Source organism: Wolffia australiana, chromosome 19 (genome assembly GCF_029677425.1).
Source record: "Wolffia australiana isolate 7733 chromosome 19, ASM2967742v1".
In the NCBI taxonomy this organism is placed as follows: domain Eukaryota; kingdom Viridiplantae; phylum Streptophyta; class Magnoliopsida; order Alismatales; family Araceae; genus Wolffia; species Wolffia australiana.
Genome location: NC_135853.1, coordinates 9,044,740 through 9,059,601, shown reverse-complemented (window position 1 = coordinate 9,059,601; position 14,862 = coordinate 9,044,740). Strand labels below are relative to the sequence as shown.

The window sequence follows — 14,862 nt, the reverse complement described above, 5'->3', positions numbered from 1 at the left end:
AAATTGTGTTATTTTATGAATATTAAATTTGAGAAATAGTTGAATCTGGTAAAAATTGTTTCAATAAGTTTGAAGCCATATTTTTTTCAAAGCTTACACTCATAGCTTCACTGCATAATGGGTTTTTTATACTTAAGAAGTTGAATGATTATATTTTTACTTATTATTTGTATGTCATCTCAGTAAATTATACTTTTTACAGTGGTGAGAGGAAAAAACTTTTAATTTCAATTTATTACACGAGATAGAGGGTTAAGATATCAGATTATTGAGACATCTTTTTATGTGGTTCAAAAATCATTTCAACTTAGAAATGATGCATCATTAATATATTTGGAGATTTCAATTCAGTCACATGCAACGAACAACCACATTTAAGTCATGGTTCTGCAAGTTATTAGGATTCCATCAAGATGGTAGGGTACATTTGAGTGTAATTAGTTGTTTAAAGGGGATTATTGAATATAAATTAATATATTTCATGCGCAACCAATTTATTTCACTGCGCACAAATTTAGTTTGATCTCATTTCAATGATGAGACGTGTAATCTAATTTTCATAACCTACTAGTGAAATTGCCCTAATGATTATCTTTTTAGTGCCTCAAAATTTGTTAAAAATAAATATATTAATAAATTAAATTAACTAGGGTTAGGCATCATGGTCTTAATACAATGCCCTTTAACCTATCTTTATTAGTCTATTATGATCCTTATTAAATATTATTGATTCAATTAAATAATTAACTTTATTAAATAACCAAAGACACTATTTTCTAGATATTTGAAATATAAAATTTGAAGATTTAGTTACGATTAGAAATAAACTTTTTACATTCATCCATGGATCTGTTTCGACTCCACTTTTTGGAAAAAATTTAGATATGAATACGTCAAAGACCTGTGAATCTATTGGTAAAGTAGCCTCTCTCTCTCTCCAAAAAATAGGTTTTTAATTTAAAAACTTACCCACTACATTTTCATCCAAATTTTATTTATTTAAAATATCGTATCATCATTCACAAAAATTAAGAAGTGTTTCTTTTATGAATAAGTTGAACAAACTAATGTTTAAATCATCCAATTTTGGACAAATAATATTTTTTTCAGACAAAAAATAAACTATATGTGTCCTAATTAGTAATTACATAAGGAGATAAACAAGTTTGAAACCGACTTGGTCTTTAATGAATTGAACATAATACAAGGTGGCATCAGTTATGTAAGAGATGAGTTTGAACTAGATATATAAATTTTAATTAAATTTAACTCATATCTTGATCATTACCAGATTTTGAATTACTTCACGATACCGATTTGATAAATAAATAAGATGTTTCTTCCAAAATGTCACTTACATTGAAACATAAGCTCTTCAAAATAGGATTTCCTATCAACGATTCATAAAATTGAAATATTTTTTTGATTTTCTTGATTGCATCCGAGGTCTTCCTAATGAATCATAATTACATATTCAGTATACATATAAATACGTAGATCATGTGATAATTTCATTCTTAGGTAAATCAAATCCTGATTGTATCATGTCGTTACGATTCCGTTCAAGTCTTCCGTTGGGTAATTTTTTAATTTATTCATCCATATTAAGGCCTCTAGAACCCAACATTTAGTCATTAAAAATCATTTAATTTCGTCCTGCATTAGTAGGTGTACCAAAAGAAATTGAGTTTTAAATAGATCATGATTCTTAGTACAAATCATGAATTGAAGTTGGAATGCAAAGAAGTGAAAGGACTCTCCTGCACCAGAAAATTGTCTTTTTCATGGCGTAACATAAGCGTTAGTTTGAGTGGATAAGGAATAAACAAAGAGAGGGGGTGAATTAGGTTCTCTATCTATATTATGTTTTATTTTCAATTAACCTAAGATTTTTTACCTAAGAAATGGGGTAGAGGAAATGGGAGACACAATTATTATTTTTAGACAACTTAGGCTAATCCTCAATGTTGTTTGGGGTTATCCTACCTGAGATGATGATGTACCATAACGGTGTTTGTGTGAATGCCCCCCCAAACAAATCACTTGTAAATGTGGATGAACAATGATACCAAAAAAATAAAAAGTCGATGAAGCTTTGTCATCATCAACCCCCAAAGTGATGCCGGATGTCGTCAAGACGTCGTCCGGTCGTCACCGAGGGCAGTGGCTCGGTATCGAATAAGGATCTCTATCGGACAACGACATGAAGTGTCATATGATAATAATGACGAGCAGGTAAAATAAATGACGGGCTAATGAAAATCCTACGTATAGTACGTGCGAGTGCCGATATGCGGTTGTGCCGTTCCAGAGATCCGACGGGGTTGCCTAGGGTATGGTCAACCAGACCACCCGAACCTCGCCCGAGAGGGCCGAGGACGACTATGTCGCCGAACGAGAATATCCCGCTTAGATGCTCACACTCGTCAGGCTCGCCCGACTCGTACCAGCCAGGTAAGACTCTCACAGAATTCGTCGCTATTTTCTCAACCTGTCTCACTCTCACCTACGTCTAACCCAAGCGCAGAAGAGGCAATTCGAAGGTATACTGTGACAGATAAGAGACGTAAAGAGCAGTCGGAAGAGTGTGTACCTTTGTCGCGTCCTGCAACGGATATCACGCAGCACCTTGGGATCGGAGGAGCAGCAACAGCACGGACGTGGGCGTCAAAGGGGTGCGGGTCGCGGGCGAACGCGGCGCGAGCAGGCCAACGGCGAGGGTTGGGCGCAATGCGCCAGGCCAGTGCCAATGCTCAGCGCACGGGTGTTCGCAGTCGCTGCACGTTCGCGCGCGTCAGCAAACGGCGGGGCGCGCAGCCACAGGAGGAGAGAACCCACGATGGGACTCGCCAAGCGGCAGCCACAGCTGGCGGGCGGTCAAAGGCGCCGCAAGGGCGGGGTGACCGCACACCAGCATGCGGGAGTCGGCGCACCGAAACACGCGTGGGTGTGCAACAGGGCCGCGCGGGCGGCAGGGGTAGCTTGCCGGCGGTGAGTGACGTCGGTGGACGTCGTCGCACGCGGGCGAGTTTCCTCCACGCGCGGACGGCAGTGCGGCGGTGGGCTTGGGCGGCTGGCATCACTTGGGAGGGGCGAGACAGGCGGACGGCCACTCACAACGTCGGCGGCCGCACACGGACATGCAACAAGGCCGCGCGGGTGGCAGAGGTAACGGCTGGCGGCAGACGACTCCGGCAGACGTCGACGCGCGCGGGCGAGCTATCTCCGCGAGCAGACGGCGGTGCGGCGGCGGGTTTGAGCGGCGGGCGGTGCTGGGGAGGAATGGGACGACCAGACGGCCACCCACGAACGTCGGCAGGGCGGCGACAGCCTCCAAGGCAGACGCGGTGGCGACAACGGCAATTTCTCGGTTTATCCGCCGGTGTCGGAGGGTTCTCTAACTTTCAGGCGGAAGCGGTGGTGGCATCCGGTGGGTTGGGGTTATGTGGCGGCGGGCAGCTTCTCTCCTCTCCTCCTTTCTTCTTCCTCCTTCTCTTCTTCCTTCTTCTTCTTCTTTCTTCTTTCTTCTTCTCCTTCTTTCTTCTTCTTCTTCCTCTCCTCAAGAAGGTGACTCTTTGACTTCTCAAAACGTTTCAAAGAAAATCAAGAGTACTAAGGAGGGCGCCCACCCCTTCCTTTTATAGAGGATAGGTGGATGGGCCCCTTGAAGCAAAAATAAAACAAAATAAAAGTGAAAAGGTCTAGGGCCCATTAACAGGAGGGGAAGATATCTTCATACGGGAACTTCCCCTCGCTACACGCAGGTACGAAGAAAACTATGAAAGCGGGAATTAAAAGCGGGAAATGCGAGCAGGCAAGGTTCGAAGATGGCACGTCGTCATGCCGAATATTTGAACTCGGGGTTGCGCGTCGTCGCTGTGGCTCGTCGTGTCGGCTGGACGTGTGTCAGTGGCGGGCTCGATGACGATGCGGGTTCCTCGAGCGACAGTCCTGCGGTGGCGGATGGTGCCGCGCCATCACAAAGGCTTCAATGGAATGATGTCACTTGATCTACTTCAACTTGGCCTCCAAAGACTTAACCTGATTGATCATAAAGATCTAGAAAGAACAATAAATTTCTGAATACTATCTTCTCCTCAACAGCACTAAATGTGACAACTCCTTAAATAGTATTCAAGACATGGACGGATTTCATGTATTTCAACATGAATATTTTTAGATCATAAATTTATTAATTTAGAGATAAAACTGATAAATTTAACTATGGCTTCCCTGAAGTAATAAATCCCTATTTTTGGTCATTCTTTCTTCAAGTCCTCTTTTCCTCCACGTTTTACTTTGGATGAAATTCATTGATTTGGGTTTGACCTTTGGTGCTTAAAACTCTTTTTTTATTATTTGTGCACCAAATGTGATGATCCCGCTTGGAAAGGTTTTTCAATACGATTTTTGCACAACTGTTATCTCATACAAATGTTCAAAATCCAATCAGATAAATCTCCAGAGATTGTTATTTCCACGTTCTTAGTTCACCATCATATTCCTCTATGTGCAACTTCAAACCCCTGTAACTCTTTCACAACTCAACCAAGTGATGTGATTCTAAGTTCTTTGGAATTGGATTGATGTCAGAAACAAATAATATATTCAAAGAATGTTCAAAACTGCTTGAAAGCCTCTCCCAGGATTAAAACATCTCTTTAGCTTTTGGACTGAGATTTTCAAAGGGTAATGAGAAGGGAGGTTTGAAATTAGGGCTCAAAATTGTATATATGGGCTTAGAAATCTGAAAGGGCATAATGGTAAGTTATCAAAAGTCCAGCAGTAATATGTATCGATTATGATTAAGCAATATAAAAAATAATCATTTTAATTTTGAATAACTTCTATTTATAATTTTGCCATAAGTTCAGAATACCTTTCAAGAGTTAAGAGCAAAAACTAGCCATTATGTCAAGGATTTCAGCTTTAAAATAATCTTAAACTTTTAGGTATATTTACTATACAATTTTAATCAATATATCACCATTGGGTAGTAATATCTTCATGTAATTAATTTTCATTAAAATATTAGTAAATTCAGCCTTAAATACTCAAAGGTAGTAATTAGGAGTTTTAATAACTTATTAAACGAATCAAATGGAGTCAAATTCAGACAAATATTTGAACAGTGTTAGAAAATATGTGTATCTTCTTCTCATAGAAAATACAAGTCATAGATAAATTATTTGACTTGTTTACCATACTATCAAACTAAGTAGCCTTTTAATATAACTAAGGCTCGTATTTTATTATCGCTTACAATCAATCAACTAGTTGACTAAGGACCTATTGTGCTATGATCACAACCCTCAATGTGGCATGCATTACTTTGAACATTCATCAAAACACACATTAAAGCACTGTGATAAAATGTTTGTAAAGCTTAATCTTCAATAAGGATTTAAGGTGAATTCCTTGAAATAAGATCATGGTGTAACATAAAACTATCATCTTCTTCTCACATCTGTTTGGTGAGCTCCTTAAAATAAGATCATGTGTAACATAAAACTGTCATATTCTTCTCAACATCCATCCATCCACATCATACATCCATCTATATACATTTCATTGTTTATCATCCTCATCTCGCATCATTTCACCATGCCCCCATATTGATGTCGAGCGTCGTCTAGGACGCCGTCTGGTCGACACCAAATATGATGGTTCGGTGCCAATAAGAGATGATGGTATCGAACGTCAATGGTGTTGTCATCCAACGGATGAACCCTAACGAGTCAATGTAACTACGAGGCACCATGAATGTCCTACGTGTCGTACGTGCAGGCTCCAACTCGAGGGAGGCGCCGAGCTCCAAGCTTGGACGGGGTTGCTAGGTGACGGCAAACGATGGCCTCTCGAACCTCATCAGAGCGACGAAGTCGTCTGCGGCCGAACGGAATCAATCCGTAGGCTCGCACATAACGAACGTACTGGCCCGTGCCAGTAAGACACTCAAATATTTCGTAGTTTTCTCTCAAGACCTCTCTCACCTACCTAGAAGCGGTTCATATTAATATGAAGGCGTGAGTGAGCGGGCGCGACATTAGGAGCGTTTACGAGCAGAAGGTTACGCAGTAAATGAAAAGGACGTTCTTTCTTCAATTTTATCAATGATATCCTTCGTAAACTCGCGCCTTGGATAAGCTTCTTTTATGTTATTAACCTGTGAAACTCTTGAATTTAATGGAAGTGCATTCTTATTCTTAGCAAATAGCATTTCCTATTGATTTGTCCCCGGATGGACCTATATTGATTCTGAATTATCCGTCGCTACGCTGCTCCCAAGGACTAGCAGAATCGAAATAGCGAAATTCTTGGGTCATCTGCCCGAGCGCGATGGAGTCAAGACGAAAATATACTGCAAAAAGTAAATAAACGAGTGACGGGTGAGGACGGCGTACCTTGTCAATGGTGGCTCATCGTACAAAGTCGTCGGCGGTCGGAGCAGGTGTGGCAGAGAGTCGCCGGAGAGATCACGGCGGCTCGACGAACGATGCAAGATGCTGGAGCGTATGTAAAGGGGCGGAGAAGAGGAAGCGGCGAAGTTTCCGCCAAGGTGAAGCCGATCGGGCAACTCCGCTAGTTTCGTCAGGGCTAATGAGAACTAGTCCCCAGGCAAGGCACCTAGCAGGTGCGAGCTAACTCGTCGCCTTCCAGGCGGGGAGCAAGGGAAAGCTCTAGGTTGAGGCATCCCATCCAAACCGGCCCAGGGTGAGTGAGACCTCGATCTAGGGGGAGGCCAGTTGTTCCACGGTCAAGGCAGTTCCCGACCAGGGGAATTTCAATGTCCAGCGAGAATCGACCGTTGGGTCCTCGACCAGACCAGACCAGATCGATCCTCCGTTGGAAGAATTCACAGTCAGGGCGTCCCCTACCCCTGTTCTTGTACTCGTAACGACGGTGACTATATCCTTGTGAGTTATCGACCACGGCAAGCCCGGACGAGGAATTCCATCGTTAACGGTCTCTGAGCCGAAGATTTCACGGTCACAGGGGATCTCCCGATCCAAGAAATCCCGATTGAACGGTCTATCCCGGTGAATCAACGAACAAGATGAATTCCAGTTACAGAGATTCACGTGTGGGGTGATTTACAGCCCGCTGAACTAAACAGATTTCAGACGTCCGGCGGGGATCCTGGCGATGGCGGAACTCGCATTTGGGTGAAACGTACTCCTGTGACCTTTTCAGGACGCGGACAGGACGGTTTTTTCATCCCTGGACGAAAAAATCATCCCGTCCGGGGGCAAGGACGAATTCTAGGACGAAAGTTCCTCCTGGGGACTGCCGGACGGGACGGTTTTCGTCCTCTGGGACGAAAAAATTGTCCGTCCAGAGGTCCCCGGATGACAGACGGACGAATATGGACGGGAAATCGTCGGATTCACATTCGACGGTTGAGATGTTGACACGCGGCCTCGCGAGGACAATTTATAATATATTATTAATATATAATGTATTTTTTTGTCAGGGACAAATTTTGGGACGAAAATTCATCCTGGGAGGGCTGGACAGGACGAATTTTCATCCCGGGATTATTGGACGGGACGGTTTTTTTTACCGCAGAAGAAAAACCGTCCCGTCCTTCGTCCACACTCTACCATGGGACATAGGACGGGACGAATTTCGTCCCAAACTGTCCACGTCCCGTCCCGTCCGCGTCCCTGCACTATAACTCCTCAGCGCTGCAGATCAGGGCGTCGGCTTCATCTGTTGACCGGTGGAACAGGGCAGCACGGCAGAATGGACGGCAATTGGACCGTCGACTCCTCTCCGGGCAGAGAGATCCAGGGAGGAAGAATAGGAGAGGAACGCGGGAAGGAATTTGATGGGTCTTCCCCTCTCCCTCTGGCCAATTTCCCTTCCTGGTGGCTCCATGGATTCCTTTCCTCCCCCCTCTGTTGATGTCTCTCGATGGAGGGGTTGAGACCAAGAACAAAAAAAGAACAACTCTAACTTGTTACGTCCTGGTCTAAGGGATTAGGGCGCCCACCCCTTCCCTTATAAAGGGGGAAAGGATGGGCCCCTAATGGGCCATAAAGGAAGTCCATTAGGGGAGCCCTTATAAATGGACTCCCCCCATTACAAACAAAGAAGAAAGCATAAGAGAACAAAAGGGGGAAATTAAGGAAATGGGAAAAGAAAGGGAGAGAGACAAGGGGAAAGGGTCAAAGGAAGGCCCCTCCCCCCTTGACGGCAAAACGGTGGGCGGACAAAACACGTCGCGAACGCGACAAAACACAATAAAGTGAAAGGGGGAAATGCAAGAACACGAGAGAGAGAGAGAGAGAGAGAGAAAACAGAAATGATAACTCGAGCTACTTCACCCGGTCTTCAACGTCGAGGGCCCATGGCGTGGGTGACGTCGTTGACGATCCTTGATGGTGTGCGTCATCACATATCATATATAAACATTTATTTACATTAACTATTACATAAATGTATACTTCTACTTAGTCTCATTTTCATGCCTTCACATTTATGCACTTTCGTCTCTCATTTATATATTATCTCTATATTCCCCATTTTTCACATTAATATATAATATCTATTAGTATCACATTTTCATCTCACCATCATATTTCTCTCTATTTCTTACCTTATAGAATATTAATTTTCTTACCCTAATTATTTTTAAAATTAATTAATTCCTAATCACCATTCCTTATGGATTTGGCCCTTTCTCATCACTTTCTAAAAATATATTAAGAATCAAGGTCTCATAAATATTATTTATTAACTCAATCATCAATGATAAATTAAACCCCTGAAATAGAGCTCATCATTTAACATGGTCCATATCATCTTTAGCTTAATAAATTAATATTAAGTTCAATAAAATAATTAATAGTTGAATGAGTTATAAAGATCAGAAAGTGTATATGAAGTTTTAATAGGATTTTATTAGTATATTTTTCTGCCTATTTGTGTAAGTCAAAATACAACATCACAATATCTATCTATACGCTGCATTGATGAAATAAAAATATCCTTAACATTAGTAAATGTCTCAAATTACAGGAAAGATAGGTCAAAATACACCATCACAATATCTATCTATCTATATGCTACATTGATGAAATAAAAATATTCTTAACATTAGTAAATGTCTCAAATTACCAGGAAATATTAGTATATTCCATCCAATGATGATGAGATAATTCTCATGATAATTGACATTATGAAACCTTTATATTTTATCGATCACATTGGCACTTTGTTAGTATGGTTCAATGATTTCAGAATAAACTTAATCGAAGGTTTCAGTAAAACTATGCGGATATTTTTAGGTTATTACTAAAAAAATTCCAATTGAAAAAAAGGTCTAAATCAGCACCTGATTTCCACCTACCATTAAAATGGCCTTGGAGTTAGATTTTTCCTTAACGGCCTAATATAATAGTTATACAAAATGAATTGATAGGACGTATATATTATGAAAATTTCCCTATATATTTTAATAAAATTTTGTATTCAAATGATTTTTTTATTCATATAATTCAAATAAATATTATATTCATATAACCATGCGCTAATATTTACATACATTACATTTACAAATATATATTATACATTGATATATGCTGTAGGAAGTGTCGATAAAAATATTTTTTACTTTTTTGTTTTAATAAACGGGAAAAAATAATATGCAAGATATTAATTTGTATAAAAGTAAATGGTGTGTTATCCTTGACAAGAATAAGCGTGTGCATGCAAAGATAGACTATTCATTTTTCAAAACTTTTACCCAATTGTCTATTTTCAGAGCCAATAATTATATTTAATATAAATTATTGTTTCATTATTGATACTTTTTAATGTCTTACTAATAATTTACAGTATTGTTAATTTCAGGTAAAGGCCTTGAATTTTGGGTCTTGTTTCATTTCCAATTATGGATGTTTTCTAAAAATACTGAATGCATCTTTCATCTGTTCAGTAAATTTATTTTATTCCTTCAAGATAAAAGCACTAGTCCAATTGGCTATTATTGCCTTCTATAAAAATTATTATTGTATACTTTTATAACCATGTTCTATAAAAATAAATCTCTTAATTTGATTTTTATTTTATAAATAATCAGTGCTATAAAGGAGACTAAAATGCCTATCATTAAAAGATAAAGTCATTAAGTCAGCTCTGAAATATTAGGAATGAAATAATAACCCATTTTAGGGGAACTTATCTCATCTCAATACTCATGAATGATTTGGAATATCAAAATTTTAATTGAATTTAAAATGCATTATTGAGAAGCTTTTATACAACGATAATACTTTTAATTTTTTATATTTATGGTGAAAAAACGTAAACAAATATTTCAGATTTTTTCCTTGAATTAGATTCTGAATGAATATAATAAGCCATACCCAAATTTTGCATTTAAGGATGAGAAAAAAAAGGAGGGAGCCAAAATAAATGCATTTGGTTATTAATTCGATCGTGTCAAGGATCATCAATTTTTTCTCAACATTAGATAATATTTCATTTTAATTTTACTGAAGAAGTTATCTTATTAATCATGAAGTCTTTCTTCTTGTATTGAAATCCTTCGTTGAGTATATTGTTAAACTAATGACTATCAATCTCCCATTATATTACGAGTTGATTCGTTTGAGAAAAAACTGAAAACTCACCAGAGAAATATTTTACTTTGCCCTTTTTCAATGAAATAAACTTTTGGGATCTAACATATCTTTGAGGATAAGTGCCCTCACAGAGCATTTATGTAAATTTACTTTAGAAAAAACATGTTTTAACATACTTCCATGATAATCCAAAGGAGGGTTAAGGGTACCTTCCATTATTTTATAATATGATAAGTCAAATTTTAAATTAAGCTTTACCTCTAAAATCTTTTGACTTATCCCCATTGTACAAACATGTGCCATAGTTTAATTAGAACTGCACATGTCCAATAATGTTTGATGTTGACCGTACTTGAAAGGTATGTTTGTGGGTATTTATTTTCCTCATTTTATGTGGCTAGAATTCACCTTTTATATCAGGAGCCAATGTTACGTGTATTTAGTGAGAGAAAATAAAGTTTCTGCCTCTTTATTTCTTTGATTAATCTCTCAGGACAGAGAAAAGAGGGGAAAAACTAAACTGCATTGAACTTTAGAGAGAGAAAGTTAGATAGACTTATACTGCATTAGGTAGCAAAAAACCCCCATGTAAGTTAATTATGGTCCTAGAAATAGAGAGAGATAGAGTTTTTTAGTGAGAGAAAACTCATTCTCTAGAACCTCATGTCATGAAAGATGTAGAGAGGGAAAAGAAGAGAGAGACACACGTGAGACAGATATTTTGAGTGGGGAAGAGGAATCTCACATGGAACTTAATGCTGGTTGAGAGGATACGTTTTAGAGAGATAAAGAGATGTTGAGAGAGGGATATGGCCCACAGACGCACATGCTTATTAAAGATGTAGAGAGAGAGGTAAAGAGAAATAGAGACTGGGTTGAGGAGACAAAGCCCCCATGGAAGTTAATTCAAGAGAGAGGTAGAGAGAGATATTTTTAGTGAGAGAAAGATACCTTCCTGAAATATCCAGAGAGGGAAAAGTAGAGAGAGATATAGAGATACGAGAGACACAGTCTAAGTGGGGTAGAGGAATCTCTAATAGAAATTAATGCTGGTTGAATGGATACCTTTTTTAGAGAGAGAAATATATGTATAGAGAGGGACATCTCCCACTGAAGCACATCCTTATTAAAGATATAGAGAGAGAAAGGTAGAGAGAGAGGGATAGAGAGAAAGAGAATCTGGGGAGATAAAAATAAACTTTCTTACTCCTGGTCCCAGAGAGGTAGAGAGAGATTTTCAATGAGAGATAATCGCATCCCCTAGAAGCTCATGCTATTTAAAGATGTAGAGAGAGAAGATGATAGTCACATTTTTAACCATGGAACCAAGTTCTGATCCAAGAAAAGATTAGAGAGAGAGGTAGAGACTAGAGAGAGAATTTTAGTGACAGGTAGGCAAGTCCAGAAAGACAGATACAGTAGAGAGAGAAATTATTTTTGGTGAGAGTGGGCCACCTCTTGTGGAACCTCTTCCAGGTCGAAGAGAAAGACGTAGAGAGAGAGGTTGAGACTTGAGAGATTTGGAGAGAGACAGACGTAGAGAGAGAGGTAGAGAGATATGGAGAGAGACAGACGTAGAGAGAGAGGTAGAGAGATATGGAGAGAGACAGACGTAGAGAGAGAGGTAGAGAGATATGGAGAGAGACAGACGTAGAGAGAGAGGTAGAGAGATATGGAGAGAGACAGACGTAGAGAGAGAGGTAGAGAGATATGGAGAGAGACAGACGTAGAGAGAGAGGTAGAGAGATATGGAGAGAGAGAAAGACGTAGAGAGAGAGAGGTAGAGAGATATGGAGAGAGAAAGACGTAGAGAGAGAGAGGTAGAGAGAGAAAGACGTAGAGAGAGAGGTAGAGAGATATGGAGAGAGAAAGATGTAGAGAGAGAGGTAGAGAGATATGGAGAGAGAGAAAGACGTAGAGACAGAGGTAGAGAGATATGGAGAGAGAGAAATACGTAGAGAGAGATGTAGAGAGATATGGAGAGAGATATGGAGAGAGAAAGACGTAGAGAGAGGTAGAGAGATATGGAGAGAGAAAGATGTAGAGAGAGAGGTAGAGAGATATGGAGAGAGAGAAAGACGTAGAGAGAGATAGAGAGATATGGAGGGGAAAGACGTAGAGATATATATATATATATATATATATATATTTGGAGAGAGATAGAGGGATATGGAGAGGGAAAGACGTAGGGAGAGATAGAGAGCTATGGAGAGAGAAAGACATAGAGAGGTAGAAAGAAAATAGACAGAGATAGAGAAATATGGAGAGAGAGACGTAGAGAGAGAGGGAGAGAGAAAGTAGAGGGAGATAGAGAGAGATATGGAGAGAGAAAGACGTTGAGAGAAAGTAAAGACTAAAGAGAGATATGGAGAGAGAAAGACATAGAGAGGTAGAAAGAAAATAGACAGAGATAGAGAGATATGGAGAGAGAAAGACGTAGAAAGAGAGGTAGAGAGAAAGTAGAGGGAGATAGAGAGAGATATGGAGAGAGAAAGAAGTAGAGAGAAAGTAAAAACTAAAGAGAGATATGGAGAGAGAAAGGCGTAGAGAGAGAGGTAGAGAGAAAGTAAAGAGAGATATGGAGAGAGAAAGACGTAGAGAAAAAGTAGAGAGAAATAGAGAGAGATATGGAGAGAGAAAGACGTAGAGAGAGAGGTAGAGAGAAAGTAGAGAGAGATATGGAGAGAGAAAGACGTAGAGAGAGAGGTAGAGAGAGATATGGAGAGAGAAAGACGTAGAGAGAGAGGTAGAGAGAGATATGGAGAGAGAAAGACGTAGAGAGAGAGGTAGAGAGAGATATGGAGAGAGAAAGACGTAGAGAGAGAGGTAGAGAGAAAGTAGAGAGAGATAGAGAGATGTGGACAGAGAGACGTAGAGAGAGGAGAGACTTGAAGTGGTTGAATCGAAAGAAACAAAGCGATAGAAGGAACGGCTCTAGAGAGAGGTTGATAGGGAAAATGAGATTTAAATGAGAACGAGACACCTTCCATAAAAGCCTATGCTGTAGGAGGAGATATTTAGAGAGAGAAAGAGAGAGAAAATAAGGTTTCGATTGAGAAATAGATTACTTTAGAAAGCTATTGCCATAGAAAAGATATTCGCAGAGACGGGAAAGGTAGAGAGAGAAAACCATACATCAGAGTCGATGATAATGGAAAGAGAAAGAGAGAGGGTGATTTAAATTGACAAATCTATTACCGTGGAAGGCTGGTACCATAGAAATGATATCTAGAGAGAGATGGAACGGTGGAGTGAGAAAGAGGAGAGAGACATCGAAGTCCATGCTAATTAAGAAAGAGAGAGGAGAGAGAGAGAGAGAAAGGTGCTTAAAATTGAGAAGTAGAATACTTGAAAAGCTATTGCGTGAGAAGAGAGAGATTTAGAGAGATAGATAAAGGTGTAGAGAGAGAGAGAGAAAGGGAGAGAGTCATCCCTCGTTGAATTTCCAGATGTTGAAAAATAGTGAAGTAAAAAAGCTAACTTGCAGGATGTCTTATTTTTTATAATTTTGAAGAAACTACAATTTTAGTTGGTTCCAGAGAAATGTTAATTTAGAAAAGCTAATTGGTATATTCTTATTTATTTTCCCTGATTTTAATTTTTTAATTAACATTTGAAAGGGTTCATGAGAAAAATACAATATTTGGTGATGACCACATATTCTTATGAGATGTTATTATTTTTTATCCGCAACTGTATTAACTATTTTAAGAGGTATTTGCATTACAAACTAATTTTAATTTCATGAAAACTATTTAATTCGTAGATGTCGAAGAGTTTGTTTGTGAAAGTTAATTGATATATTTTTCATTATTCTCTACGATTTGCGTATCATTAATAAATTTTAAACACTTGTTTACGGTGGTTTAATAGCTATTAAGGATTACTTAAAATATCATTTCCTGTCATTTCCTTGTCGTTTTAGTTTCTTGTTAAGCAAACAACAGGGCCATTCTCATATTAAATTATACATTAACTTGTGGTAGATAAGATTGCTCCATTATATGCTTCTAAATTTAAATTATTGTTCATCATTACTTTAAGATATCAAATCATTACACTATGCAATTATTGCTTAGCAAACTGTAATATTAGTTGGCACTGATCAGAAAGTCAGATGATGTACTATTTTATGATTCTCCAGGATAAAAAAAATCATAATAAAAAATAACATTATAAATTATTATACAATAATTATAAATTTTAAAATTATAAAAAATTATGCAATAATTATTAACGTTAAAATATACAATTATTGCTCAGAAAGTCA

General features: G+C 38.8%; 1 long non-coding RNA gene across 1 annotated transcript; it reads right to left on the bottom strand.

Moving 5' to 3' along the window:
* Positions 1–6,292: 6,292 nt before the first annotated feature.
* Positions 6,293–7,964, bottom strand: LOC144715841 (uncharacterized). Its single transcript, XR_013584747.1, has 2 exons — positions 6,405–7,964; positions 6,293–6,326 (listed from the first exon to the last, which is right to left on the bottom strand). It is a non-coding gene; the product is annotated as an uncharacterized LOC144715841 (long non-coding RNA).
* Between the last annotated feature and the right edge of the window lie 6,898 nt (positions 7,965–14,862).